The sequence below is a fragment of the Polypterus senegalus genome, chromosome 1 (genome assembly GCF_016835505.1).
Source record: "Polypterus senegalus isolate Bchr_013 chromosome 1, ASM1683550v1, whole genome shotgun sequence".
Taxonomy (NCBI): domain Eukaryota; kingdom Metazoa; phylum Chordata; class Cladistia; order Polypteriformes; family Polypteridae; genus Polypterus; species Polypterus senegalus.
The window spans coordinates 336,317,573-336,344,326 of record NC_053154.1 but is presented as its reverse complement, the minus strand read 5'-3'; the positions used below and the strand labels follow the sequence as shown (position 1 = coordinate 336,344,326).

Below are 26,754 nucleotides of genomic sequence, written 5' to 3'. Positions count from 1 at the left end.
GTCGGCTGCCATATTGAATTTTCCAAAGCCACCAATTTTCAAACATCCCGTGTAGGTAGAAGCGCTGACCTCATCTTCACGAAGTTTGGTAGGTGGCTTCCCGGCGCTAGCTAAAACCGATGTACGTGCTTATTTCGGTGGTATGACGCCATTGTTGGCCGCCATATTGAATTTTCCACACATCACTAATTCTCCAACTTCCCGTGTAGGTAGAAGGCTGAAATTTGGCAGGCCCATTCCTTACAGCTTACTTACAAAAGTTAAGCAGGTTTCATTTCGAAATTCTACGCGTAACGGTCATAACGGTCAACAACGTCCGCCATATTGAACTTTCTTATTTATGGCCCCATCTTCTCGAAATTTGGTAGGCGGCTTCCCTCCACTAACTGAAACCAATGTACGTACTTATTTCGGTGGTATGATGCCACTGTTGGCCGCCATATTGAACTTTTCAACAGTCTTTGTTACTTATGGGCCCGTCTTCAAGAAATTCTATCGATCAAAGAACTGTCACTTACCGAGTGGTTTCCATGCCCAGAGATGGCACCTACCTTTTCCATTCTCTTTGTTACATATTGCACGGCCATATCAGGCTCACTCTTGATATCCATTGTGTCTTATGTACTGAATGACTGGCACAGGTTCAAGGTGTGGACTGATGACGGTACAGGAGATAATTAGACTACACAGGAGCACTAGAAGAGTGAAATGCTTAAGCCCTTCACCGATTGTTCTGCATGTGAGTTGATGGCTGCCGCTGAATTGTTCGGTTGTCGCTTTCAAGTGTACCGAAATGGCCAAATATTTTACACCTTCCGACAACCGCCAATGCCTCTTAAACATCTTAGATTGACAGGTGACGATTTCAGTAGTGGACACTTTGATGTTTATGAATGTTTAAACTCTCAAAAGCTGGATGTGAAGTTATCGGTGAAACTGGTTGTGTGCTTACAACGCTTGACAGATGCCGAATGTCACTTCAACACAAGTCCTGCAAATACTGTCGTCATTGAAACAAACCATGAAACTCAAACCGATTATGACAGCAGCAATCCAAGCTGTGAGATTTGAGACAAGATTACTGTTCACATGGCCGACTGTACGTTACATGCTCAAGAGTAAGCTCAGCGCACAGCTTGGTCAGATTACAACCGGAGAGCCGAACTCACAATGTGGTATACAAAGAGATCCTTAACAAATAATTATTGGTATATTTTCCCTCAGTTTAAAAAGGTTTAATTTTCTTCTTAATAAAAATTTTAAGGCAGTACTTCGCCGCTGTGAAGCGCGGGTATTTTGCTAGTTGGACATAAAAATCGCAGTGAAAAGGCACAAGGCGAGGTAGACAGTACCGTGTCGCCCTGAAGGGGGCGCATGTGAGCCCAACAGGTGCAAAGGCGCCAATAAGTTAGCGATATCAGCAAGTCAAGTGCACTGCAGTGCGCCGTTTAATTTTATTTTTGGTTCCGACTGACTGCCAATATGGAGGATTAAGACTTTTAAAACTAAAAGGAAAGTAAGGAGGACTTTTATAAGAAAGTGAGGAAGACTTTCGTGTATAAGGTTAGGCGCATGGACTTCATTTACAAATAAAAGGTGAGACCATAAACGGTTTTCAATTTTCTAAAAAATATAATCCGACTAAGAAAAAGAAACAATCTAACATTTAAAAACTAAATTTTGACCTTAAATCAAATATTCTTTTGATTTTCTTGTTATCATTTTGTTTAACAGTCTGTATTAAAATTGATGAAAGCATCAGAATTAAAAGCTTTCAAAAACTATTTTTTAACCCTAATCCATGAATGGGGGTGGAGGGGGGTCTCCAAGACCCCCAGCTGCAGATTTTCAAATTCTTTCCCTAAATATGACGGCCATGAAATTTTCTGACTTTTCATTTTGTGTTGTCTTGAGAAATGTGCCGAAATCCGTTTCTCAATAGTTTAGTGCAAATAAGTGCTACAGTAGCACAATGTAGTTGGGGGTCTCGGAGACCATTTTTGTATGAGCGTTTTTCCTTCATTTTATATTTGAATTTTCTTTGGTTCAGATTTTCTTAGTCCTGCCTGAGACATTGCTGGTGTGTAGCTTGTTAAGGAGCAAGTCCGGTTGATGTGTTTATGAGTCAACAACCAACAAAGAAATTCATCCATCCATCCATCCATTTTCTAACTCGCTGAATCCGAATACAGGGTCACGGGGGTCTGCTGGAGCCAATCCCAGCCAACACAGGGCACAAGGCAGGAACCAATCCCGGGCAGGGTGCCAACCCACCGCAGGACACACACACAAACACACCAAGCACACACTAAGGCCAATTTAGAATCACCAATCCACCTAACCTGCATGTCTTTGGGAGGAAATCGGAGCGCCTGGAGGAAACCCACGCAGACACGGGGAGAACATGCAAACTCCACGCAGGGAGGACCCGGGAAGTGAACCCGGGTCTCCTAACTGCGAGGCAGCAGCACTACCACTGCGCCACCGTGCCGGCCTAAACTGAACCACGGGGGATCGAACACATGACCTTTTGGATACTAGTCAGCGGGTGATACCATTATGCTACCGTGGTAGCTGTACAAACAAAGAAATTCAATGCAAGTGAAGTCCTGGCTGAAATAATGAAGGAGATGTCGGATTTCGATACATCAGACAACTCAAATGAAGAGGACAATGATGATGGAAGTGACACTGTGTGAAGTGATGAGGAAACAAAAATTGATGATGATCATCGTGACAGTGAAATGGAGTTATGTTCTGGTGACAGTGACTCAGATGAGGAAGATGATGATAACGGATCAACAAGCGATGAGGAATCCGCTGAAATGATGTTGTGTCACACGGTTGTTGAAGAAACCTTCCAACAGAAGAACGGCCGTGTAATCTGGATGTGCCGCAATCCTGACTGGAATAAGAACAAGAAATATGGTCGTCAACTCTTCCTGCGTGAGTTAGGTGAATCTTTGACGAAGTCAGACGTTCCATTGAGAGCACTGGAGTCGTTGTTCCGCTGAAACAGTCCCGTGGAGGTGCAGCAAATGTAGCTAACAAGCGACGCTGTCACATGTGCCCAACCTGTAGGGTATGGGGGGTTTGGCGTGAAGTAACAAAAACGGGGATGCGAAGATGTGAAAAAAAGAAAACAAGAATCAAAAATATGAAAAAAATATCTTTTGAAACCAAAACAAATTAACTTAAACTATTCTGATACTAGAACAATAAATATAGAGTTAGATAAATGTCGATAAAAGTTAAGTAGGTGTAATAAAATATGCATCTACATTTCAAAAAAAAATGTTAGGGGGGGGCGCGATTAAAACTGTTATGAAAACTCGGGTCGCAAATACTTAAAGGCTGAGAAACGCTGGCCCAAGGGCAAAGGGGAGAAAGATAAAGGCTGCTTACTCCCAATGCAAACTTCCGGTTTGCCAAGAAAATTCCGAGAGTTCCCTTGTGTGTCAGGCCGGCAAACAAGTTGAAGTTGAGGCAGATTCTGAGGGACTGCTCTGTACGCGAATCAGATGCGTAACTGACGCCTTGTTTTAGTATTGTAACAACCGGTGGTTGAGTATTGAAGTTCTTGGAGCCGAACTCTACTGCGCACTTCCCCCAAGCTGGTCGGCCAGCGCCATGCACGCAGTTGTACCTAGCTCATTAAGCAAGCGAACACTCGTGTCCCATACACCGCACGACCCCGAGTGTCTCCGTACATAATTGCATACATGGAATCTAGCAAAACACAGCTCTGTCCTTTTGTATCTCTTTATTAGAGTAGATAGTCAGAAACAAAGCTAGGCCATTGCCAGGGTCATTCAGAAAGACATCCTTCTCCATGATGGTAACTGTTACACTTACCACTCCTGGGCTGCAAATGACCCAAGCCCACCCAAGCAACTGCAACACAAACACATATAACATTTGTAGTACAACAGGAAATCAATTGCCTTGCTTGCCCAGTACAAACAGTAACGTTACAGAAATACCCACAATGCACCATGCCGCCAGCGCTGACTGCCGGGTCATTACAGTATTTTATAAGATTTGGTGAAAAGAACACTGAACACGCATTACTATTACAAAGGTAACATGTAAACCATTGAAAGTTGAAATCACATTTCCTTCATTTCAGGGGTAATAAAAGTTTCTCAAGTGATTATATTGCTTTTTAGACATATTTAACCAGTTTAAAATGGTCTGCAAAGACCACTTCCCCAATTAATGTAAACATTATAAAAATGGCATTCGTGGATGAGGGTTAAACGATTTTCCGTTTTTTGTACACCAATCTATACTTTCATTTGTATTGAATGAGTATGAATTGTGGAATTGCAATTGCAAATTTATAACACGTGGAGGGTGAGGAGCAAACGCGCTTTCTCCGATCTTTCTCTATCTATCGCCGATAGAAATGTCACGTTCTTTCTTAGCCAAATATGCGCCTTACCTGTGTGTGTGTAAAGAATGCTGATAAGATATTAAAACATAACCGGCAGTCAATGTGCCAACTGAATAGTCAATAGGCGACTCTTTGGGGTTCATATATTTGTAAATCTCACTCTGAAGGAGTCACCAGCCATGAACCTCACCGCACGTCACTGCATTTCTATAATATATAAAAAACATTTTAAAGTCTTTTCCTTTTAAAGATCCAAGAACTGCCACTCAACATCTCAGAAACGGAGTGGAAGGCAGCCATATACAGAATTCACTCATGCTACATAGGCGCAAAACATTCGATTATTCCGCGTAAAATCTTTTATAGAGCACATCTTTCTCGTTTAAAATTGTCCAAAATGTTTCCAGCCTCACTGGGCCGCGAGTTTTGGGCAGTCTGCACCATATTAACTCTTTCAGCTGTTGTCAAAATTCAGGTGTATACGACGATAATTAGCTGTGAACTGCAACAAAACTCGCCGTTACATTTAGTTCAACTCTCTTTGCTGGAAGGAAAGTTAGCTTAGTTGATCTGGCCTCGATTCCCTGTGCGTAGATGAATAGCGAAGAGCAAAAAAAAAACCTCTGAAATGAGACCGACATTTGGCGAAAGACCACAGCGAACGCTCAAAGCAAAATTTGCGTATTTGCGAATCAGAGACTGACTCCTCGGACTCCAATTTTGATGCAAGTGACCTGGAGATGGGGATCAACACCAAAAAATGAGGTGCCAGCATCAGCTGATCGTGGTGCTGAACGCGGTAGTGTAGCTGACGGCAACGTTCGTCTGGGAGGATCGCCACTTACGGGAACGAGATCAGGGCCGTTCTTAGGCATGGGTGAGCAGGGCAGTCGCCCGGGGCCAGGGTTACCACTTTTAATACAAAAAAAATAAGGGACGCATACTGCAGCGGGGGCCACATCCCTTGGGGGCCAAGAGCAATTTCATTCTCAAATACGGGACGATTCCGTATTTTAAAGGACGGGTGGCAACCCTACCCGGGGCCCTGAGACAAAATCAATCAATTAACATTTATTTATATAGCACATATTCATACAAAAAAAAGGGACCCCATCATTCTTTTTTTTAGATCGACGCAAGCTCCGTATATGTACTATGAAGTTTAATGCTAAGCTTACTGCCCTTTCCCGGTGCAGGGATGCTGTAACAGGGAACTGGGGCTTATGGCGTTCGCTATGGCCAGAGCCCTGCGCAGGCGCAGGCGGAGCCCTGTTACGCCACGCCCCCACAAACGTCAATAAATAGAGTGCTCTCGTCGGAGGAGACCATTCCATTCCAGAGCACGGTTGCATTGGTAGCGTGGGCGCGGACTTCTTCTGTGTTTTTCTGTCGCGTGTAACGCTTTCTTCCCTTTATCGCCTTGGCATTGGCCTTATCGTACTCCACTCGTAACTGCGTCTTATTCAAGGTAGCAGTTTCGCACGTACCATATTAATAAGAAACGCAGTTATCCATCCGGTGCTGCTAAAAGGCAGGCGATGTAGCCTTTATTGAAACACAAAAAGGATCTTTGCTGAAATTTGTCATGGCCGAAAAGGTGCATTCTCCTACCGATTCCTTTCAAAACCGACCAGCAGTAAGCAACAAGCAACATACCAGTTACTGTCGCTGCTGGGGAACGCAGCTTTTCTAAGGTAAAGATAATCAAGAATTACCTCAGGACAACCATGTTACTGTATATATATATATATAGCTTGTCACGCTTGGGTCACAGATTTGCACAAAAAAACTCAGGAGATTGTAGAAACAGGAACTTCAAACAAACATGTCTCTTACAAAACTAAAACGAGCTCAGTGTGCAGTTAGTTCTCGATTAAAGAATAGGCAAACATCATAAAGGAACACAACGGGAGTGGGACCCCCAACAGGAGCAGAGGATGACCGGGGAAGGAGACACAACGGTGTTGCGTGTAGAATTCTGAGGAAAAAAATGAATTTAATCCATTTTGGAATAAGGCTGTAACATAACAAAATGTGGAAAAAGTGGTGCACTGTGAATACTTTCCTGATGCACTGTATATAAAAACTGATACGCTAGTACAATATAAAATAAATGAATAATGAAAGGCACTATATCTATATCTATCTATTATTAAAAAAAAAAATCCTGCAAAAGGAAAAGCAGGGTGACGAGATGTGATCTTCTGGGAAGTTCTCAGAAGACAAAAGACCCGCTTGACGCAAACAATATCAAATAAGAGCATTCAGTCATGTAAAGGCACGTAGCACACACAGATCCTGTGCTCTCAGCACATATAAAGCGTATAAGGACAATATGTTTGAGATGAAACGTCAATGACGAAGCAAAGAAGAAAGAGCAGCACGGAGAACAGAGACTCAAAAGCGTTGGAGAGGAAAAAAAAGGCAGATAAGAGATTATGAAAGCAGTGGAATTCGAAAAGCTAAAACAAACGATGGTGCAATACACACGCAGAGAAAGGTAAAGAATATGAAAGCAGTAAAATTCAAACGTATTGTAGCATCCCAGCCAGGTTGAAGCTTTTTTTGTTTTAAGTGACTGTTAGGTCCGATTGAGGGAGGGAGGAGTACAGCACGGAAGACTGATAGCAGCGCAACAGCAGATGATCCGACGGCTCCTTCTTAGCATGCGTTCAAGCTGCCAAACTCCTCCAAACGCGAGTGACTGAGATGCGAAGTGGCAAAAGAACAGCTGCTATACAGGCTTTGAAATGATCGGGCAGCTCGCCAGCAGCAGAAAGACAGCAGATGATCTGACGGCATCTCCTTAGCGTGCATTCAGCCGCACCCCTTCACAACGCGAGCAGTGTTATACGTCCTGCGTGAAAGGGATGAAACCACGCCTGGGGCTGGAAATAAAGTATTGCTTTTACAAAAGTTTTAAAATCAAAAAAGTGAAAATAATGCATATGTAACAATTCCCATGAAACTAACAATCTCTTTAAATTGTATATCCGGTAAACCAAACCCGGGGGTGGGCGAGTGAAGTGAGCAGAGGGCAGAGCCTCCTAGTGTGTGTGTATATATATATATATATATATATATGTACAGTGGTGTGAAAAACTATTTGCCCCCTTCCTGATTTCTTATTCTTTTGCATGTTTGTCACACAAAATGTTTCTGATCATCAAACACATTTAACCATTAGTCAAATATAACACAAGTAAACACAAAATGCAGTTTTTAAATGAGGGTTTTTATTATTTAGGGAGAAAAAAAATCCAAACCTACAAGGCCCTGTGTGAAGAAGTTATCGCCCCCTTGTTAAAAAATCACCTATCTGTGGTGTATCACACCTGAGTTCAATTTCCGTAGCCCCCCCCAGGCCTGATTACTGCCACACCTGTTTCAATCAAGAAATCACTTCAATAGGAGCTGCCTGACACAGAGAAGTAGACCAAAAGCACCTCAAAAGCTAGACATCATGCCAAGATCCAAAGAAATTCAGGAACAAATGAGAACAGAAGTAATTGAGATCTATCAGTCTGGTAAAGGTTATAAAGCCATTTCTAAAGCTTTGGGACTCCAGCGAACCACAGTGAGAGCCATTATCCACAAATGGCAAAAACATGGAACATGAACCTTCCAAGGAGTGGCTGGCCGACCAAAATTACCCCAAGAGCGCAGAGACGACTCATCCGAGAGGTCACAAAAGACCCCAGGACAACGTCTAAAGAACTGCAGGCCTCACTTGCCTCAATTAAGGTCAGTGTTCACGACTCCACCATAAGAAAGAGACTGGGCAAAAACGGCCTGCATGGCAGATTTCCAAGACGCAAACCACTGTTAAGCAGAACATTAGGACTCGTCTCAATTTTGCTAAGAAACATCTCAATGATTGCCAAGACTTTTGGGAAAATACCTTGTGGACTGAGGAGACCAAAGTTGAACTTTTTGGAAGGCAAATGTCCCGTTACATCTGGCTTAAAAGGAACACAGCATTTCAGAAAAAGAACATCATACCAACAGTAAAATATGGTGGTGGTAGTGTGATGGTCTGGGGTTGTTTTGCTGCTTCAGGACCTGGAAGGCTTGCTGTGATAGATGGAACCATGAATTCTACTGTCTACCAAAAATCCTGAAGGAGAATGTCCGGCCATCTGTTCGTCAACTCAAGCTAAAGCGATCTTGGGTGCTGCAACAGGACAATGACCCAAAACACACCAGCAAATCCACCTCTGAATGGCTGAAGAAAAACAAAATGAAGACTTTGGAGTGGCCTAGTCAAAGTCCTGACCTGAATCCAATTGAGATGCTATGGCATGACCTTAAAAAGGCGCTTCATGCTAGAAAACCTTCAAATAAAGCTGAATTACAACAATTCTGCAAAGATGAGTGGGCCTAAATTCCTCCAGAGCGCTGTAAAAGACTCATTGCAAGTTATCGCAAACGCTTGATTGCAGTTATTGCTGCTAAGGGTGGCCCAACCAGTTATTAGGTTCAGGGGGCAATTACTTTCTCACACAGGGCCATGTAGGTTTGGATTTTTTTTCTCCCTAAATAATAAAACCATCATTTAAAAACTGCATTTTGTGTTTACTTGTGTTATATTTGACTAATGGTTAAATGTGTTTGATGATCAGAAACATTTTGTGTGGCAAACATGCAAAAGAATAAGAAATCAGGAAGGGGGAAAATAGTTTTTCACACCACTTTATATACATACACACACATATATATATATATATATTATAAACTGATACACAAGTACAATATAAAATAGATATAAAAGAATATATGTGTTCTGTAAAATGAATAACACAAATCACTATATATTTTATATATATACGGATATCCAAGTACTCTATAAAAATAAAAGGATAATGCAAAGCACTATAACACTACAGAAGGCACTACATAAAGACCCCACAGTGAGTTGACAAGGGCAGCCATGAATTCATAATTGTTCAGCAGTGACGCACATGTGACAGAGTCACTGAAGAAAGGGGGCTTGTGTTCCTCGGCACAGTGAGTGGTCCTCAAGGACAGACCAAAAAATGAAGCGTAATGAGAGTTGCAAGTTGGCCCTGAGCACACAGACAGTGGCCATGATTGTGCACTTGACTGCAGAACGAATGACAAGAGAAGGCCCCGTTTGTGCTTACATTCTTTACCCCTGAGGACAGGACACAATGAATGTTTGGTGGTCCAGGGGGCAGTCAGTCTGGGGGCTGGGACCATCCAGTCACCATATCCACAAAGGGTACTGGGCTTGATTCCCGTTTTCAGATGTCCGCTCCTATCCTCTTCATACCTTAGGTGTTTCTATTATGAAGTGAGCCAGGAAGGGATGAGAAGGAGCATTAGATATTATTTCATCTATTGGGGGGTAGAAGACCCAAAATCAACACCCCTCCGCTCCACCTATGGAGTGAGCAGCCCACCTTTCTTCTTCAAACAGCTGTGCCCAGAGAAAACACTGGGATTGCCATCTCACTGACAGGCATCATGGCAGTGTAAGCAGGCGGAGGGTACAGTGCCCATGGTTGCCAAACCAAAGGAATCCCCTTAACCCTCAGTAATTTCTCCCATTTTATTATTTTTTCTGTAAGTCCCACCACATTAATCCCCCCAACCCCACGGTGGACAGGCGCTATATAAAATATAGATGGAGTGCACTTCTTTAATGCAGTTTCAGCTTTTGCATTAACACCTATTTTATGGATTTAGTGGGCTTTCCCCAGTACAGCAGACAGATGTCCATAGCACTACGTTCACTTAAGACCCCCTGGAGTGCAATTACAGATACGGCACTCCAGAAAAAGCAATTGCACCGTTTGGAATTCCATGGATTTCTGCATTGATTCCTAACAAAATGTGGTCAGTGGTCGTACTTCTCAAGGGTCTCAGTATAGGAAAAGGGTCCTAGCTGGCACAACAAATCTCAGAGTGATGCAAATCAGGAGTAAAATCATGTAACTGAATTTCCTAATTTAGGACACAACTCCTACCTTCACCGAGACTTAAGGGAACTCATGAGGTGTCCCAACTCGCTAGGAGCTACCAGAAGGCAGCCATGAGGGGATGACACACATAGGCAGGTGATGTGGCTGGGATGGGGCAAGGTTCCTTACCTGGATGGGTTGCCAGCCCTTCCATGGCACAAGAAACAGGGCAAAGATCATCCTGATGGGCAGAAGATGCTGTATTGTTGCTGTACCGAGGAACAACACCCTGCCAGAAGGCCAGTGTGGCAAAAGGACGGGGTGAGAAAACCTGGCAGGACTACATGCGTCTCCATGGGGAGACAATACCTATGTGGACACCCACAAGGCATGCTGGGAATTGTAGTCCTTTAGGGCAGCCTTGTCAGATTCAGTGGGTGCCCCCAGGCCGGTGCTACAGGGATCCATCATCCCTAGTTTGTGGGACTTCTGGTTGACCCGGAAGTGCTTCCATTGGGCTATGCCACAACACCAGCAGCAGTCCCAGGTGCAAGATAAAGGAAGTCGCTTGGAGTTGGAGTCGGGTGGGAGAAGGACAGAGCTCACCTGGTGGTGTGGAAGGAAACAGAAGAAGAGTGTTGAGATTTTTATAAGGTATTTTGTGTAATAAACCTTTTTACAGTACCATGACTTGTGTCATGCTGGTCGTGTCCTAAAGTTTGGGGTGCTTTATTATGTTTATCTTCTTCTTCAGATTTTTATTTATTTTTTTTTTTTTTTATTTTGAGGTGACGCCTTAGTATTCATATCAGAAAATTACAAAACATCATCTCGATTTCCAAGGAAACTACAAAACATCCTCATGAGTGCCATTTTGTGGCTCGGCGTGATGTCATTCATTCTCAAACGTGAACGCCTGGCTCTCCATAGGCTGACACCTTTGGACTCTGTATATTCATATTTCTATTTTAACTCTCACTAACCCTTCTGCATATACTCCTGACTTATTCTTGTCCACTGAAAATCCTTCACTGCTCTGTTTGAGTATATCTGTTAAGACACGCAAGTCCCCAAAAAAAAAAAAAAAATACACTACACCACACTAATTATGGCCACTAGAGGGGGAAATCTAACGCCAAACCCCAGGCTAGATAAACGGGCCCACACAGAAACTTCATAAAAATAAAAAAGGTTTTATTCTTCACAACAATGTTATGTCACACCGAGGAGCTCCACAGACTACAAAGGCAAAAGTGGAGATGCCCAGAAACACAAGGCAACCCAAGGCAAACACAATCCCGAATACAGAAATCCAGAAATGGGATCAAGAAACAGAGTGAAAAATCTCAAAACCAGCAGAGCACAGAAAAGGTACAAGAATTCATCCGACTCACCGGATTGACCCGCCTCCCCAGGTTTATAGGGCAGAGGGCAGTTCCAGACGGTGATTGACAGGTGGCCCCACCCCTTAGGCCACCACCCACAAGACACACAGGCAGCTTGGATTTACAGACACAATAAAAAAAAGTAATGACACAAAAGTAACATTCATGTAAATAAAAGAATCAAAAAAGGAACAAATCAGACCTAAAACAAGAAATCGAAGCCCAGCCCTCGGACCCTAGATGAAACAAGACAATATTTTGTCATCCCTGATGATCACCTTTCTGGTTCTGCGGAGGTAAGTGATGCCACACTGGAGGGAGAGGGGGTGCTGTGGCCAACTGTATCTTCTCTTTTCAACTATAAAGTAGTTTGAGGGGGAACCCCATGTAAGACACTTAGCCCCACCCACAACTCCCAGAGCTGGGCCCGCCCCTTCCACTCCAGACACCATAAAAACAGGCAGTCCCAGGAGGGTGGCATTAAAACTATTTTTTGTTATTAAGTAAACCTAATAATATAACACCCCAACAGAGGCAAACAACATTTAAAACAGGAGTCGCCGACAGCCAAAGGGTCAGAAAAGATGTCTGCAAAACGTCTTGAAGAGGACATTTAGAATAAGGTTTTGAATCCATCAGCTCAGAAAGGGAAGTGACCTCCAGGACAACCTTCTAACGTGTTGTGTCATAGTTCAAAGGTCACAACCTCTGAGGACACACCCCCATGACAGCAAATCTGCTCCAAAGAAAGGAAGACTGAATGGCGGAGATTGTAGATCACCAAGATGGCAAAAAAATATTTCACTGCACTTAAAAACTGGTGTTAAATCTGAATTCTAGGGCTAAGAAAAAAAATTAAGCAAATTGGAAAAAAAAAACTGAAAAAAAATCTCAAAGAAAACTTGGAAAAAATGAAGAAATCTAAAAACACAAAAAAGGCCTCAAAAAAACCCTCACAGAGAACTCAAAAAACACAAAATATTGAAAAGGAAATTAAAAAAAAAAATCTACAAAAAACTTGAAAAGCACAAAATAAAAAGAAAGAAAACTCCAAAAATATATCTTGAATAAAACTCAAAAACATAAAAATTTAGAAACTCAAAGAAAACTCAAACATAAAATGAAAAGCACAAAGAAGGAAACAAAAAGAAAAACTTGGAAAAACTCCTCAAAAAAAAAAAAAACTTGAAAAATAAAAAAAATAAAAAGTAAGAAAACTCAAAAATATACTTAAAAAATAACTTGAATAAAACTTAAAAAAATAGGTTTGATTTGATTGTATAGAATGTTATATTCTTTTAATAAATTCAATTAAAGATGCAAACAAAAAAATAAAAAAATAAAAAAACTGAAGAAAACTCAAAAAAAAAAAAAAACACAAAACAATGAAAAGGAAATAAAAAACTGTAAAAACTTGAAAAGCACAAAAAAAAAACCACTCCCAAGAAGTTGTCTTGTTCTAGAATGGTGGAATGTCGTGGTGGTGGCGGCGGCCGAGTGTCCCTCTTCACTTCACTTTGACTTCAACAAGATGAACAGCAGAGGGCTGCACTGTGTGTGTTCAGACTACCCATAAGCCACTGCAAACGCGTTGTATTGCATCAGTTTCTATCCATTGTGGTTACCACACAATTTTCAAACTGCCTGTACTTTCTGCTTTACCCTCGTGTTATACTCGCTGTTATCTGTCATATTTGTGTTCACTGCAGTTTGCTCCATACTGTATTCTTGTCGTCATATACTGATACAGGGATATTCTTGATTCTACTGTTACATGAACACTTGCTCTCATTTCTTTCTGTCTTGTTAAAGGAAACCACACACACACACACACACACACACACACACACACAGGCCCGGTTCTGCAAAGCATGCATGCACGAAGGTAGCCGAACGCAGGCTCGGCATGGGGCTCTTCTTTCCCTGTTGAACGTCGGTAACTTGCTTCAAAGAAAAATAGGCAAGTCACAACACGTGAACAGTGGCAGCTCAAGTACGCAGCACATCGATCAAAAGTTTTTGCAGTGTTCAGTGTTTAAACGAGTGAAGGTATTATAGGATGAGGGGGCAGCTGAAATTAAATGGCACGATGGTGGCTTCGCCTCTAGAACCAGGCCTGCACACACACACACACACACACACACACCACCATACACCTCATTCATTTAAAAATAAAATCATCTTTTGTGTCTATGTAACCACATCTTTATATACTGTATATAAAACCCAACATCTGTCTGTCTATCTGTTCACTTTCCACGGGATAACTACTTCACGGATTTATATCGGGGTGTTTTTTCCCAGAATTTGCTTGAACATTCCTGTTGATTTTGTGACTTCTCTCATCGCCCTAAGTATCATAGTTCGCTTGCGGTACCGATTTATTTACGTCAATATGAGAGACATGCAGTGGGCCAAAGGGAGGGGGCGGAGCCCTCCTCACTCACTCGCCAGCCTCCGTTCAAGTCGCTGTACCTCTCGCCACAAGTTGGAGCGCATCTTACCTCCGCTTAGCTAGCAAATGAGAGAACTACTTAACAGATTTAGATTGGATTTTTTTTCTAGAATTTGCTTGAACGTTTCGGTCGTTTTTGCGACTTCTCTCATCGTGCTAAGAATCATGGTTTGCGTGCAGGAGCGATATATTCATGCTAATCTAAGACGGAGGCTGCGGGTTTCACTAAAACACGGGCGGAGCCACGGGGGACGACTAGTTCTAAATATAATCAAATTTCTGGACTTATTTCTTTGTATTGTGTGGATTACTTGGATTGTTACCAACATCTGGTGAAGATTTCATGTCAATAGCCCCATTAGAAATATATTGACTGAGAAAAACACCAACACGCTCAATACTTATTTTCATTGTGGGCCTTTACCCAGTCGGGACACCAGCTGGATGGAAGGCCGCATATTCGGGCAGCACCCCCCCGCCCTGGGTTGCAGCGATCCCTCAGGCTCCCACAAGGCTCCTTGGAAGTTGAAGCTTTGAGCAGCCCGGTTGGGTTCTGTGGGTGCCACCAGGGGGTGCTGCAGGTACGGCTGTGCCCTTTGTTCCAGCACTTCCACCACACCCATAAGTGCGGTCGTAAGAAGGTCACCAGACAACTGGAGCACTTCCAGGTGCCCTGTAAAAGGAGCCAGGTGCCACTAGTAGGAGGAGTGGAGGAGAAGATGAACGAGTGAGAGGAAGAAAAGAAAGAAGCAAAGTGGTTTTGTGCTGTGCTTGGTGCTTTAACTGTGCTAGGACTGGGGTCACCAGGCGTATCACGGCGGTTCGGTCATTCAGTGTCGTAATCGTCAGTCTTCCTATGAAGTAGAATCTCAAGCAGTACAGGTGAGGTACAGAAACTGCCCACCGTTACACAGTAAAAGGGTCCACCGGTGACAGCACAGGTGAGGTTGCAACGCCATATTGACTGTACTTGCCATCCCATTTGGTTCCTCTACTGGTGTGGAGCATCGAGTTCCAGATGTCGCCAGAGTTTGCTTCACACAGCATGTAGAACTTCATAGTGAGGAGCGCCCGGTTGGACGTGATGTGCTGTGTCCATGACGGCCTTTCCTTGTAACCCATTAGACCTTTTTTTTTTTTTCTCCTCGACTCATTTATAATTTTTTTTTTCTGCAGTGAAGCTTACAGACATAATTAAAACTCTGCAGTCTAAAATTGCTGTAAAGCGATACGATCCCTCTCAACGTGTTCTCGGAAACTAGCAACTCCCAGGAGATGGGAGCCGAGGAGCTGCAAAGAGAAACCTAACTGTCCGGCTCATGATCTTGTCTCCCGAGGCAAAGTCTAATAGAAAGGGGGAAGGAGACGGGGAAAGTCGTGCAGCTCAGCAGCTCCTCATGCAATTTTAAAACAAAAGACGATTAAACAGTTCAAAGGAAAAAAAATCAATGCGTGGCCATGAATCACAGACTGCTAATCAGACTCCCAACTTGTGTCATAAAGTGCATTGAGCTCCCAAGGTGAGGAGCACAAAGCAGAACAAGAAGAGAAGGTCTTTAGTAGCTAAGGAGATACGCGCGTGTGTCACACTCTGATTAGGGGGGCAGCAAGAAGGACCAACGGAGCGCGGAAACTCACCGGACGGGGATCTAAGATGGCGTACTAAATACTCCTCTCCTTTCTTCAATCAGAAAAACTGAAGACCAGATGAATCTCGGTTCACCATAAATCCATGCATCTTTCCAACATGGCTGTTGAATGTATATCACTACTTTGACTGTGCTGGACAAGACCGTGATTAATTTTGGTTCACCGACAGTATATGGGGACGGTTTCCCTAACCCTTAAATCGGTCTATCTGGTCTCTTGTCTTCACCACAGCTTGTCCAAAAGTAGGTGGACGCCCTCCACATGAAGGAGTTCCTGTCTTTAGTTAACCAAGACAGAGCCACGTAACCTCCATTGACGAACATTCAAAAGTTCAGCGACTCTGAACATGGCGATGCCACCTTGACTGTTAGATCTTCTCTGGTCAACTTTACTGTTTCTTTATTATGAAGTGGAAGCTTCGAGGAGCAAAGACAGGTCAGCAACGAAGTGGTTGACCACACAAACTCACACAGCGGGGCCCACAGAGTGCCCAAGAGCTCCAAAGTAGCCTCTCTCATAAATGAGTGCCAGACTACATCTGGACGCAACTTCAGCACTGGAGCTTGTGAAATTTGATTTCCATGGCCAGGCTGAAGATCACGATGTGCAATGCCAATCATTGCGGGAGCGAGTGGTGGACTTTGGTGCAGTGGATCACACTTCACGAATCTGGCAGTCGGATGGACACCAGGAGAACGCCACCTTTCAGACTGCACGGTTCCTGGTGGAGAAGGGAAGATGGCAAAGTTTGGGCTTAGACCTCTTAGTTAGACCAAAGGGTACTGTTAATTAGGGCTGTCTTAACAGCATGATAGGCCCCCCAGGCAAAGCAGTACACTGGAGGCCCCCCTACCATAGAATTATGTTCCTGAACTTCTCTAGTGCCTTCAGCACCAACCAACCTCTGCTCCTTAGGGACAAGCTGACAGAGATGGGAGTAGATTCACACCTGGTGCCATGGATCATGGACTATCTTACAGACAAACCTCAGTATGTGCGTCTCAGGCACTGCAGGTCTGATATTGTGGTCAGCAGCACAGGAGCGCCGCAGGGGACTGGACTTTCTCCAGTCCTGTTCAGCCAACATACATCGGACTTCCAATACAACTCTGAGTGCTGCCACGTGCAAAAGTTCGCTGACGACACTGCAATGGTGGGCTGCATCAGGAGCGGGCAGGAGGAGGATTATAGGAACCTAATCAAGGACTTTGTTAAATGGTGTGACTCAAACCACCTACACCTGAACACCAGCAAAACCAAGGAGCTGGTGGTGGATTTTAGGAGGCCCAGTCCCCTCATTGACCCCATGATCATCAGAGGTGACTGTGCAGAAGGTGCAGACCTACAAATACCTGGGAGTGCAGCTGGATGATAAATTGGACTGGACTGCCAATACTGATTCTCTGTGCAAGAGAGGACAGAGCCGACTATACTTCATTAGAAGGCTGGCATCCTTCAACATCTGCAATAAGATGCTGCAGATGTTCTATCGACGGTTGTGGTGAGCGCCCTCTTCTACGCGGTGGTGTGCTGGGGAGGCAACAAAGAAGAGGGACACCTCACACCTGGACAAACTGGTGAGGAAGGCAGGCTCTATTGTAGGCACGGAGCTGGACAGTTTGACATCCATGGCAGAGCGACGGGCACTGAGCAGACTCCTGTCAATCATGGAGAATCCACTGCATCCACTGAACAGGATCATCTCCAGACAGAGGAGCAGCTTCACTGACAGACTGAGGAGACCCCACACTATGCGACTCTTCAATTCCACCCGGCGGGGTAAACGTTAATATTATGCAAAGTTATTGTCTGTTATACCTGCTATCACTCTTTAATTTAATATTGTTCTTTATCAGTATGCTGCTGCTAGAGTATGTGAATTTACCCTTGGGATTAATAAAATATCTATCTATCTTTACGGATGTCAGCTTTCTTTTCTTATGCACCTAAAATTATGAATCAATACACCAAGCTAAACCTGTGTAATGTTTCAAAAAAAACTTCTGAACTCTTTTTTTTTTTTAATTTAATTTGGCGTTCCAGTGATTAAGACGTAACATAGCAATCTGATGAAAAGTTTAGCTTTTTTTGATGTATTAATAAGTACCCAGAATTAATCCATGTTTGGTATCTCCCATCCTGTGTAGAGGCCCCCCACACCTGCTCAACGCACTCTGTTTTACAGTTGGCTGGGGGACCTGGAGGAAAATGAGGTAGCCATGGAAACCTTCATAGACGACCGCATCAACTGTGCCCAGTGCAGGGTGGGCGAGCAACTGGCCGAGGTCACCTGGGGGTCCTGGAGGAAACCTTCATAGACGACCTCATCAACTGTGCCCATTGCAGGGTGGGCAAGTAACTGGCCGAGGTCATCCTGACTTCTATAATTGCCATCAGGCTTAACTACTTTGATTTGCTCCCTGTTGTCTTCTGGCCCTCCTGAGGTTTATTTGTCCTTCTGTAACCCCAATCTTAGGAGCTTTTTGGTTTTCCTCTCCTCCATGTCAGCTGGTCAGCTAATCACATTCAAGAATCAGGAACTCCATCCTTAATCAACTGAAATGGCTATGGACCGTTTTATTTGGTTTTGTAAGTGTTCACAGAATTTAATAACTTCAAACAAACTCCGCTTAATGTGTTATGATGTACACGTGCCCAAGACAAATGTAGATATCATTTTTTATATATATGTAAATTAGTTCTGGTTGTTCTCTTGCCATCTTTATGTATGAGGTTTGTAATAAGAAAACAATATGAGCCTACTTCTGATAAGAGTGACGGTTTGTCTTGCTCTTTAGTGTTTAAAATTTTATTGAATAATGCCCAGGTTGGTTTTCTTATTTGTATATTTTCTGATGGACAACTGGGACTCTTACCTGGCTGGGATGCCTTCTTAAAAGGAACGGACGAGACAATACCTCTTCCAGAACAACAGAGGGCAACACCCCCCACACAAAACCCCCCATATATCTGACTGTGGTGCCACAGGTTTGGAGCATGGAGGCTCAACACTACTGGAGCCTGTGGCCACCACTAGGGGGCACAGGGGGAACGACTGAGCCCTCCTCAGCAGGACTGCCATTCACACTCAGAAGTACACCCGGTAGGAGATCACGGAACACCTGGGGGTCTATAAAAGGAGTCGCAGCACTCCGTTCAGGGAGCCAGAGTCGCGAGGAAGAGGAAAAAGCTTGAGAGAGAGAGAGAATGTACCGGTGCTACTGGGTAAAGAAACTTCAACTCCCAGCAGTCCCTGCAGTGGCTCTGACACACTGGCACATACAGGATGGCCCATATTTATGTGTATGATTAAAAAGGCATTATTGTCAAGAATGTACCAATATTTTACCAAGTAGTATAATAGAACACGAACATTAACAACTTTAAATGTTTTTTTATCCCCTGTACTCCATGGCATGGTCCACCAATGCGCCAACCAGAGCGATACACACCTGAAGACAAAGAGCAATTTTGTCACAGGCCGCTTGCCACTTCCATAATGGTTTCCTCTGGAATTCTGCTTAATAATATTTATTTCCCTTTTATTGAATTTATTATAAGAAATTAACATCCCATACAAGCAAGTAAAACGTGAGAAAAATAAATTCAATTCAACCCTCACCCTACAGAAAGAGAGTGTCGCACACGTGGGAATGGGAGGCAGCTAAAGGGCCTGAATAACAGTAGTACCACACCAGACCAGGGGGAGGCGAGCTGCACTGACTTTCTCTCTCAATCCTCTCTGCAGACCATCCACGGGAAATCCCGTCATTGATGACTTCACTCCCGGCTCCAACGGCTACTGATGATGTCACTTCCCTGTCCTGAAGATGTCACTTCCTGTTCTCAGCGCCATGGATGACGTCACTTCCGGTCCCGAGGACATCACTTCCTGTCCCGCCCTTTAAAGCCAACATAGTCTCACACTCAAATCAGTTCTGTCTTGGACTCAAACCTGTGAACATCTCAACAAAATTTCGCATTTGCAACCTTGGCTGCCACAATCCTTTTTTAATGTCTTTGGACTTTTATTGTGAAAAGAGTGATGCCAACATGCCAGAGTAAAACTTTTGAAAGTAGTAAAGAGGGATGAGAGTCCTTCTTCATAGCATAAAAACTTATTCTAAAATGTCATCAATCAGATCCTGCAAAGTTTTGAAAAGATTCTGCAAACACTGAGAATTAGATTTTTTCACAATTCAAATCGTATATAACATCAGTTACCCACTGACTTAACAGGGGAGAGGTTAGGACTCTAAGGACGCGGAGCAAGACAAGCCTACGTGCTAATAGTGAAGTAATTCCAGTTTGTTTGTCCTTCTCCGCTTTAAGCCCCCCTGTGAGGCCACCAAACACAGCTGTTAATGGATTAGGAGGGACTGGGACCCCAAGGCTGTCTGAGAGGCATTTAAAACATTTTGGTCCACGCCGCCCAAAGCAAGTGTCCTAGTGAGGCTGGAGCTCGATTGCAGCGTGCGCAGGTTGGCTCTCATCCTGGAAACATTTTGGACAATTTTAAACGAGAGAGATGTGCTCGATAAAAGATATTAGAACACCTTCCTGAGTTGCGGGGGGGCTATGCCCGCCGGGTCCCCTCCTCCCCCATCTGGGGCCTGCACATTTCTGAACCGCCTAGGGCCCAAAAAAACTGCTAAGAACGGCCCTGGTGCCAGAGGTGGGCAAGTAATTCTGACAGAAGTGGTGGGATAATAAGACGCTTACTGTTCATTCACCGAGGTCATACCCCATGAGTTCTTCGCAACAAGTTGATCATCACAACAAATCAAAGAACTGCAGCCATTCACAAATGAGCAACAAAAAGAAAATCAAGCACAAGGAGAGCAGAGAGGGACAGATGGCATGCCAAACACAGGTGCCATCTTGTTCAAGTTAAAAAAAGAAGAAAAAAAAAAAGGGGGAATCCTGTGGAAAACCCTGGCAATGTACAAAAACTGCCACATTGAGTCTTTTTTAAAAGATCTGTTCTTCACAAAAATGCTCTTCAATAACTGACACTCCGTGGAGCACCAAGGAAATAGGATTTGCCCAAAACAAGAAGGTAATCCGATGCAACCAAAATTCCCAAAAGAGAAAGTGACAACAAAGTCAGAAATAAAGCATAAAGTCAAAATCCAAAAAATGGTCACTCAGCACTCTCTGGCAATTTCAGGGTGAACTGCCAGGAACTGTGGAAGACCCTCGGGTTTTATTGGTAGAAGGGCAGTTCCTGGTGTTGATTGGCAGGTGGCCCCACCTCTTGAAGGGACCACCCACAAAACGGAACAAAACACAGGCAAACAAAACACTGCAGATAATCAGTGACACTAACATAAATGATTTACTCAACAAAGAAAAAAAAGGGACATGAACCCCAGCCAGGTGATGAAACCTTGGATGGAATACACCACGGCTGTGCCACATTAATCATACCTCACACATGAAATACGGCTGATGCCAATACACGTGTGGCCAGGACTAGCGACAATTTCAGCCTTGTACACTCACCACACAGCAGTGACAGACAAGACCACCAGGGCACACCATTCTACATGGCTGCCATGTCAAGTTCGGCCGAGCGAGGACGCTGCAACTCAGACATGAAACCAACTCTGACCACTGGAGACCTTCATGATAATTTTGGCCGGGTTTGCTGTATTTTTTGTGGGAAGTGTATTCACTCAGCACCCGTTCCCCATGTGCCTTCAGGCCATAATCCAGTCAGGGATATAAAACACGGCGACCTGCGTGACACAAGCACGCTGCACCTCATCATCGCTCGCATAAGTCAGACATTCGCTCACCCAACCCAAACTCCTCACCACCTTCCACCTGTCAACCAGAGTGACGCCACCCTCCACAGTGCCACCTCGGCTGGCTGGCCAAAACTATACATGCTCTCTGTAAAACTCACTGCTCAGAGCATAGAACCCTAGCCAACCATCAAATCCAAGTCTCAAGCCCTGAAATACACCAGTAGATGTCATGGTCAGGGGTCCACAAACTGTTGGCCATGCAGTTATAGGGACATTCACGATACAACAGGCGGTGCGCAGATCACCACATTAGTCACTGAAGCAGCGGAACTTCACAAATACCCACATTTATGTATTTATTCAGCTGACCTTCTCTTCCCCCTGAATGTAATTCACAAGTCCTTGAGGAACACGTGACGTAAACCATCAGAGCACTCGACACACTCCCAACCGAACCATTAAAACTAATAGCTCTTTAATGGCACTCTGCTGGCTTTTGTGGTTCCTCGGAGAACTCTTGCTTCATTCTTGGAGATGGACCTGTGTGTATGAAGATGGTCCTTTGGGCTCGGAAGATATGTAGGCAAAACAAAACCTGACTGTCTAGTAGGCAACCTGAAGGGATACCACAAATCAAGAAAAGCTGCGTGATCGTATGCAGGAAGAGCCCTCTAAAATCTCAGGAGCTCACTTGGACTTCACGAATCCGTCGTCACCTCCATCTGGATATTAATGGAGCCCGTTAGTATAAATCTACTCTGCTGTATTCTGGCCACTTTATTAGGTACACCTGATCAGCTGCTTGTTCGCATAAATCTCTAATAAGCCAATCACAGGGCAGCAACTCAAGCAGGAGGTACTCACGAGGTCCACAGGCCGAAATGCATTAAGTTCAAACCGGGCATCAGAATGAAGAAGAAAGGAGACTGAAGTGACTTTGAATGTGACATGGTCACTGGTGCCAGCTGGGCTGGTCTGCTTAGTTCAGAAACGGCTGATCTGCTGGGATTTTCACTCACAACCATATATAGGGTTTACTGAGAATGGTCTGACAAAGGGAGCATATCAGTGAGCGGCAGTTCTTGTTCATGCCAGAGGTCCGAGGAACTGGTAGAAAGGCAACAGAAACTCAAATAAGCACTCGTAATAAGCAAAGATTGAAGAAGAGCAGCTCTGAACACACAACACGTCAAACCTTGAAGCAGGTGGGCTACAGCAGCAGGAGACCACAGCGAGGGACACTCCTGTCAGCTAAGAACAGCCAACTGAGATGACAATTCACACAAGCTCACTAAAATTGATCAAAGGAAGATTAGAAAAACGTTGCCTAGTCTGAGGAGGGACAACCTTTAAGTAACTCTGAGGAGTCTCAGTTTCTGCTGTGACATTCGGATGGTTGGGTCAACAACATGAAAGCAGGGATCCATCCTGCCATTAGGAGGGTGCTGGTGGCTGAATCAAACAGGGTAGATAGAGATCAGGGGCATTAGAGATATTATTCTTATACATTCCTGGAAAAAAAAGATGCAATACATCGGGGGCTAAAGCCTCTGATCTCCTAAAATGGCGCCACTGGGTTGGGGAACACTGTGGGTTAAAAGACGAGAAATGACTCGCGTGCCACGGGGTTAAAAGGCAATGGCGTTGGGCTTTCTCTCTAACATACATTAAGCTTCAACGCTTACTAGGGTCACTTGTAAAGACACCTAAAAGAGTCATCTTTATTTTTTTTAAAAAAAAAAAGAAAAAGAAAGTTGGGGACTTGTGAGATGACATCTGGGGGGGTTGGTGTGTGGAATCCCACGTAAAGCTTTCGTGTAGTCCAGCGTTTTTAACCTTTAAGTATTTGCGACCCGAGTTTTCATAACAGTTTTAATCGCGCCCCCTAACGTTTTTTTGAAAGGGACCCACGAATACCAATTTGTTCTTTTTTAATTAATTATATATCATGGATGTATAAAATTATTATACCTACTTAACATTTATCGACATTTATCTAACTGTATATTTATTTTTCTAGTATCAGAATGTACAGTAGTTTAAGTTCATTTGTTATCGTTTCAATAGATGCCTTTTTCATATTTTCGATTCTTGTTTTCTGTCCCCCCTGGCCATTGAACCTTACTCTTATTCGATGTTAATTAATGTTGATTTATTTTGTTTTATAATTGTGTCTTTCATTTTTCTATTCTTTAAAATGTAAAGCACTTTGAGTTACTGTTTGTATGAAAATGTGCTATAGAAATAAATGTTGTTTTCTTTTTTTCACATCTTTGCACCCCACCCCACAGTATGAGAACCACTTGTGTAATCAACAAGCTCCCCAGTGGAGTTTCGCATTTTAGGTGGAACTCTCGAGAACCCCGAAAGTCCCCATCCCCACGTAACGACGCCCACTGGTGTGCACTGCCCACCCATTGCCTCACCAAAGACCCCATCGGCCGCACACCCGCACTTAAAAGCCCGACACGGTTACTTCTACTCGACACTCTACACACTGCCGCTGGCAAATTAAACTGCGCCAGAACTAATGCATTTACCAACAATCTCACAAATTGCAACAGACTTATTAAGCTTATTACTCTTATTATACCGTAGCTCCTTTACTCGCGTGCGCCGACACCCAAACCAACACTGAGCCATAAATGCTTTGGATTCATCAAAACTGCAACCACTGTGGTGGGCTGGCGCCCTGCCCGGGGTTTGTTTCCTGCCTTGCGCCCTGTGTTGGCTGGGATTGGCTCCAGATATAGCGAGTTGAATAATGGATGGATGAAAACTGCAACCATTCCGTCCATTCGTTTCGTATCTAAACCAGGGGAGCCTCTGCCTATCCCGGCAACAGTGCGCGTGAACCAACACTGGACGGAAGGATACAAACATTTGTAACACACGGGACCCGTTAAAGCAGCCTTCGAACCCCCCAACCCCCTCCCTTTACTACATAAACCTCTTCTTCGGGTCAAGCTTAAGGTTCGCGGGGGTCCAACGCCAAAGCACATAGGGCGCCTGCAGGACTCGATAAATTGGTGTGTGTGTTCTCAATCTCCTGCCTTGAGCCCGATGGTTGCTGCGGTAGGCTGCAGCTACCTCACGACCCTACCCTGGATCAGCAAGTTAGGAAAATGGATGGAGCACACAAATGCGTGTCTGCGTGCAATGCGAAACATTTTCGAAAAAGTTCATCCACAACAAAATTTTACAACCCTTCCATCGCAAAAGCTTATATCAGTCAAGTGTACGGTGCCTTTAAACACATGCCTCATCAAAACACCCTTACGCAGCAACTAAAGAAATCGTTTAATTAAAGCATAAGGCGATACGGGCGCCCTTGCCAATTATTCCGTTATCTTACAACGGGCTGGCGCTTTCTGCCAAGAGTCGTGCAAAATATGCATCCCCATCGGCATGACCTACTTGAAAGCTTTTAGGCAGATCGCAAATACTTGTGCTGCGAGTGTGCGTGGATTTTTAGAAAGCTGGCGGAAAGGCATAACTGTCAAATGCCGCGCACTAACGCTAATTGCCGATTAACGGTTTTTAAAATGGGGCCGCAGGTAGCTGGATGTGCCCTAATGAGCCGTGTCCGCGCGTGCTTTTTGTTTCTTTCCTTTCGATAAGCCAAACTCAAATGCAACTGTCATGTGACTGGACTGAACAGGTAAAAAAAAAAAAAAATAAAGTTAAGGTTTCAAACTGCCCATAATGTCCGTTTCACCTTCGCAGCCACCTTCAAAGAAAGCAGACAAGGCGTAAAATAACAATCGAGTTAAGCGGCAGCAAATTTAACGTGCGCGCGTGCCTTTTGTCCCGCACGTGAGATGCTAATGAATAAATAAGGAGGGGGTCCTCCTACTGAAGATTTATTCCCCCCGGCAGGTTAACCCACCTTCCTTTTTACACCCTTGCGAGTATCTGAAAACCGAAACATTAAATAAATAAATAATAAACGGATTACTGGATAACAGCTCAATTCTGCCCGTTCGGTTTTGTTTTTTAGCCAGACCGACCGAGCTGTACGGACCCACTGCTACTAAGTTGCCCTCCCCTAGACAATACCCATGCAGGTACGCACATCCAGACGTCTTCTACAATATTTTGTAAAATATATATATATATATATATATATCTACCACCAAACAAAAAAAAACACACCGAGAACGAGTGCAGGCGGATTGAAGTCGGCGAAGAAGGCAGCGGTGTACTTACACGCCTCAGATCCCGCGCATCCACTTCGCTTTCGGCAGCTTTCCTCGTTGGATTTTGTTTCGGCCGCTATGGGGAGATGCTTGCGGTGGTCGCCGCTGTTACATCGCTTCGCGATGGTTTAGCACATACTTCGGAGAGATCTGACTAGAAGCCCACACGATTGCCGTATTACATGGAGTTTACGCATTCGCGCACACACACACCATTACCGTAATCTCCCGAGTAATCGCAACAGAAAAAAAATAAGGGAGGCGTTCGCTTTGTTTTTTTACCGTATTCTACAGTATAATATTGGTTATTACTAGATGCTCCAACGGTCCTTCCGTAGGTACAAAATCAAAGCTACTTCGATGCGGCCAGTTCATGCTAACTACCCCCGAAAACTAACTGCACTGTTTCGTAGAGTTTACTTATTGTCATATCATCCGTACACGGTATTGAATCATACAGTGGTATGAAATAATGAAGTAACACCGCGGTGCAACATATATACAAAAAAAGAACAAGCACAACACCGGTAAAGAACCATAACTAAAAAAATAATGGTAAGTGTATAGACAGTATTAATTTAAAATACACACTAATTGATAAATAATGACAACAAATCAGTGGCGTAGCTGGAATTTTGTCTCCCGGGGCGATCTTTGAGTTTGCTAGTACCCCACTTACAAAATTAAACATAACAAATATCAAACAATAAATGAAAACGACGGAAAACGTATGCTGATTTATAATTCTGTATTCTGATTGAGGTATTTTCATAATGCTCTTTCATTCTTTTTAATACTTCTTACCTCACTTTTTTTCTAAAAAGCAGCATCGCTCTTTTTTGTTCGCTTCATCTTGAGACTGATTTCCCAAAAACCCCTCGGTGTCTATAGCGCGCTTTCATCATTGCTAGGCTCCGCGCGCCCCACGGGTTTCTAAAACCTGCGCCCCTTGCTGTCTATAGCACGGACTTAACGGAAAAAATCGGTGCACG

General features: G+C 43.9%; 1 protein-coding gene across 1 annotated transcript in view; it reads right to left on the bottom strand.

The window, feature by feature from the left end:
- Positions 1 to 25,961, bottom strand: part of LOC120516946 (tumor protein p53-inducible protein 11-like) — a 258,054-nt gene extending 232,093 nt beyond the window's left edge. The window contains exon 1 of the mRNA XM_039738989.1: positions 25,773 to 25,961. The gene's annotated coding sequence lies outside the window, so the exon portion shown is untranslated. The remainder of the gene's footprint in view (positions 1 to 25,772) is intronic.
- Between the last annotated feature and the right edge of the window lie 793 nt (positions 25,962 to 26,754).